At 32.0% G+C, this 5019-nt stretch overlaps 1 non-coding gene across 1 annotated transcript; it reads left to right on the top strand.

Moving 5' to 3' along the window:
- Positions 1–4584: 4584 nt before the first annotated feature.
- On the top strand, positions 4585–4690 carry LOC141423642 (U6 spliceosomal RNA). Its single transcript, XR_012448481.1, has one exon. It is a non-coding gene; the product is annotated as a U6 spliceosomal RNA (small nuclear RNA).
- The last annotated feature ends 329 nt before the right edge of the window (positions 4691–5019 follow it).

The raw sequence follows: 5019 nt of genomic DNA, 5'->3' as shown, positions 1-5019 counted from the left end.
TTTGGATTTTAAAGAAAATAAAAAACACATCTAAATCTATCTTAATTAAAGGCATTTTTAGGATACTATTGCACTTAAGAATTCTTATTGCTCAAAGTGTAACTAGGCTACTTTACTTTAGTAAATGCAACATCACACCTTTCACTTTTTATCTTTAGTATAAGGTTTCAAAGTCTTTTCCCTTTGTTTTCTCCTTTCTGTTGAATCTCTAGAAAATTCTTTCTTTTGGTCCAGATTAACAGGTTCTCAAGTGGTTTAAGAGATAGAATGTATTGCCTTTCTGGTGTTCTACCATTTCCTTATGTTTCTTAACTGTGAATACCCAGCTGTTTAGTAGATCCTGCCATTTTACTCATTCACAATGTTGTCTAAATACTTTTCTTATTATATTTCTTCTACTATAAAGACTAAAACCCCAAAATGTAATTTATTCTTTAATGCAATGGTCACCATGTAATATATTTGTGTCCAATGAATACAATGTGAAATGTAACAGGGTAGTTTGAAAAAAAATTGGCTTTGGAAAAGGTATCTGATATGATATGATTAATTTTATTGGACAACTTGACCAGACCAAGGAATGTCTTATTGTTATTAAAACATTGTTTCTGACAGTGTCTGTCAAGATGTTTTTGTGAAACACTTAGCATTTGGATTAGCAGACTAAGTAAAGATTACTCTCACCAAAGTGAGCAGACATCACTTAATTTGTTGAGGAATAGAATAGAACAAAAAGGTAGAGGAAGAGTTAACTCACTCTCACTTTCTGAGCTGAAACATTATCATCTCCTGCAGTCACACATCAGAAAGTCCTTTTTTTCAGCTCATTAGTTACCAGGACATAAACTACCATCACCCAGCCTCATCGTTCCACTCTAGCCCCAGTTCTCAAGGCCTTCAAATTGTGAATTATACTGGTGGATTTATTAGCTCTTCAGCTTACAGCTGAAAGATGGTAGGACTACTTTGTCTCCATAAAATGTTAGTAATTGCTAGTATAACATACACACACACACAAATACACACACACATACATATATTCACATTACATATAGCTCATATTGGGTTTGTTTCTTGGGAGAACCCAGAAAAAGATGCTCCTTAACTTAGAGTTATATAATAATAAATTCATTGTAAATTGAATATATCACAAATTGAGAAATTTATTTAATACATCTAACCTACTGAATATTATAGTCTAACAATATAGTACACTGTAAAGTATCTGTTTTTAATATTGTGACCTCATGGCTCAGTGGGAGCTGTGACTCACTGGCAGTGCTCAGCATCACAAGACAATGTTATATAGCATACCATTATCTCAGGTAAACATCAACATCCAAATATAAAGTATGGATTCTATTGAATACATACTGGTTTCACACTATCATAAAGTTAAAAGATTGTAATTTAAACCAGTGAAATTCAGGGACTGTCTACATAGTATCATTCTTTCCTATTTCCTCCTGCTAGCAATGTAAACATTATGCTAGAAACAGCAGGAGGTATCACTAATGGATTCATCGATTGAGTTTGAGTCGAGTTCATCCACAAAAGCGGTCAGATTTGGTGTCATGTACTATACAGGACTTCTAAAATCCAACTCTGAGCTTAAAAAAAAAGCTGTGAATATAAAAGAAATGATGACCATTTGATAAGATGCAAATTCTATGTGACATCAGTGGCAGTTCTGCCATTTAAAAAAATAATATATTTTAACAACCTTGCTAAATTGTAAATGTTATCTTATGGGAAGTCTTTATCGGTCCTATGTCTATTTTATAAATTTTATTAAATACTTAATAATTAGTTTTGGATGCTGAAGATTAAAACCACCATCTTTGCATGCTTCACAGGAGTTCTGCCACTGACTCATAGCCCCAGCCCCCAAAAGACCTGTTTTTAAAAAGTGTGACACAAGACAAGTGAGAGAAACATTGATAATAAGAAAGTTATGTGAAACAATTTGATTTTTCAATTTTTACATTTAAATGTAAACATTGAGTATTGCAATGTATTATTCCTGCAGTGATCACAGATTTGCAAGTGTTTCAAATTGTAAAGTGTCTGTTTAGCATGGGTGAGCCCTTTATTCATGTCCTATTGGCAAAAAAAAAAAAAAAAAAAGAATATGAAAGTGGCCAGCCACCAGAATGATACTTTTTTTTGTTGGCTTCCTCATACCTAAACAATTTTCAGATGTAGAAGTGTTGAGGGGAGAGGGTGAGCACACACATTCTGGGCAAATATGAACATAAATATAACATGAACAAGATTCAGGGACCCAAAGTGATTCCCTTTGTTAAAAACTGATATTTAGTGTATGCATAATTATGGCTGGAAGTTAATGTGAGCAAAATCTGAACTTGTAATATTAGGTTGAAAGTAGATAGCAAAGGCAATTGAGGGCCATGCTGAGGAGGATTAATTCATTCAAGTTCAGTCTTGGAAGTGGGATGTATTAGAGACTTTAAAATTTGCAACAGGCATAAATAGATAAATGTTTTTAGAAAAGGGCATTCATAGTCATTTGCCTATTTGTTCTCAGATTGACTTCTCCACCTGCTCTGATTGGTGAAACATGTAGACTCTACCTATTTCCCAGGTTCACCTGCCTATTAGCTTCAGCCAACAAGAAACACTAGAAGGAGATCTGGGAAAGGAAGAAAATTTGATGATTAAAGGTTCACACATTTTTCCTGGAGGCAGTGTTTCTGGCAGAAGTCGACCTCCTGTATGTTCCAGCTCCCACCCTGCCACAGCAGCTATGTTTTCATTTCTTATAGTTCTGCCTTGTCTAGGAAGTTGGTTCATGCATTTCTGTCTATGTTTCTTCAGCTCTAAGACTGGACATACTGCCTGCAATTGTTGAACCTGAGGTTTCCTAATTTTCCCATTTTCCTCATAAAATTTTGCAAATACTTTCACATATTAAATTCTCCTCATCGACTCTCAGCATGAGTTTGCTAATCTGCTGTACCTGAAAGGTGGTCAGTTCATAGAGTTATCATGGAAATGAAATATATAATTCTCTTTCCTTACTTTCTATGCTTCTGCATGAGTAGTATAATAAACTTACATAAAATTTGTTCATAGCAGCAATGTCAACTTAAATTGGAACATTCTCTAAGTACAAGATTTAGAAAAGAAAGAATTTTTTTTTCTGGTCTCTCCATAAAGATCTGCAGAGCTTACCTTGTATCTTAATATCACCTGATGCTATTTGAGAAATGTTAATACAAACAACCAAAATAAGAGAATTTTGTTTTCCTATTTTGCTCTCTGTAGGTCTTTCTTTTTCAAATCAATCCTCTTTTTTGAAAGAGTTGTTTATAATTTAAAACCTTAAAGTTATTAAAAATTTAATGGTTCAATGGTAAAAAGACAAGTACTTCAAGTTCACCTGGCTTTGTTTTTAAGACAAAAGTGTTTGTTCCAGTAGCAACACAGGTGTACTATAAACACATCAGTGCTGACAATATATTTATACTCAAATTTAAGTCATTGTTGTCACCATTTTATTTATAGAGTGAATTTAGTAACTTTCCCACAGAGAAAGCAACTTGCTGAAAGTTAGATAACACAACCTGTTTAAAAATGTAACATCAACTCTTATTTTGTTCAACTTTTAACAAATTGATTAATAGATTATTTATTAACATACTAAATATATAAAAGTATTGATATCAACATTATCTTTAAAAAAGTAATACTTGACCTATCTAAAATTTAGAGTTTTTTGTTTAGACAGACATATAAACTCCTTAGAAATAAATATGTCTCTTTTATCATTTAAGATATCTTCCCTCCTCCTTTCTTCACATGAGAATCAAGTTTAATTTCCGATCAACATATAATTTTGATATATATATGTACATAAAATAAATTTGTTTTCAATGAACTTTATCTATTTAATGAAAAAATACATTTTAAAAGTTTCATGATAATTTTTTGTTTCCTAAAATAATACTTATCCCAGGGTATACAATGTAATATTGAAATATTAATTAATGTCCTTTAGATTTCTGAAATTATCAATTAAGTTTGAAATCTTCCTTTGAAAACAAATTTCAGAGATTCTCAAGCAAAAATGATTTTGGTGTTTGATTGGAAAGTGACTTACATACAGGAATTTCCATTTGGGCTCTGATGTCTGCAATTCATTATAATAGTGTGACTCACTCTTGGGACCATTCTTGTTTTTAACTTTTCTGAAAATTTATAAATGAACATACTTACATTTTTAAACTTAATAATCACCTTCTAGGTTTCATGGAGTAGCAAGATATACAGGTGCAGACAAAAGTATTGGAACTTGACTATGAATGCTAAACTGATGTTCCTAACTTCAGATTTCAGTAATGCTGGTAAAATTTCCACCAATAAAACAGAAAAGCAACTTAATTGACATATCATAAGTATCTATAAAATGCTCTGGAAACATGCAAAATCATTATAAATTGTTATATACACATTTATATTTGAGTCTATTGATGCATATTGTTTTTGCATCAATAAGTGTGTAATTTAGAAGGTATTATTTACCTTTTTTGACATGTTTATTCTTCTTAAATTTTAAATTACGTGCTCACTATGACAGCACATAAACTAAATCTGGAACATTATAGAGCGAATTAGCATGGCCCCATGTAAGGATGACATGAAAATCCATGAAGCATTTCACATTCTTAATCTGTATAACACAAATAAAAAGCTCAATTGAAAAATCTTGCTCATATAATGGAACAAGTTGAAAATAGAATATCAGGAATTGAAGATTAGATCAATCCAGCAAAGACAATGAAGAATACTAAGTATACATGAAAAGGACATGAAAGACAGCTGGGACATTAAAAGACCAAACCTATCAGCCATGAGTACATAAGAGGTACATAAGAGGACAAAGGGATATAAATCAGAGTCATAGATAAACTAAACAATAAAAATATAGGACATTTCCCCAATCTAGAGAGAGAGCGATTTAACCAGGCACAGGAGGCTTTCAGAACATGAAATAGG

This window comes from Castor canadensis, chromosome 5, assembly GCF_047511655.1.
Source record: "Castor canadensis chromosome 5, mCasCan1.hap1v2, whole genome shotgun sequence".
In the NCBI taxonomy this organism is placed as follows: domain Eukaryota; kingdom Metazoa; phylum Chordata; class Mammalia; order Rodentia; family Castoridae; genus Castor; species Castor canadensis.
This window is presented reverse-complemented; position numbering and strand designations above follow the sequence as displayed.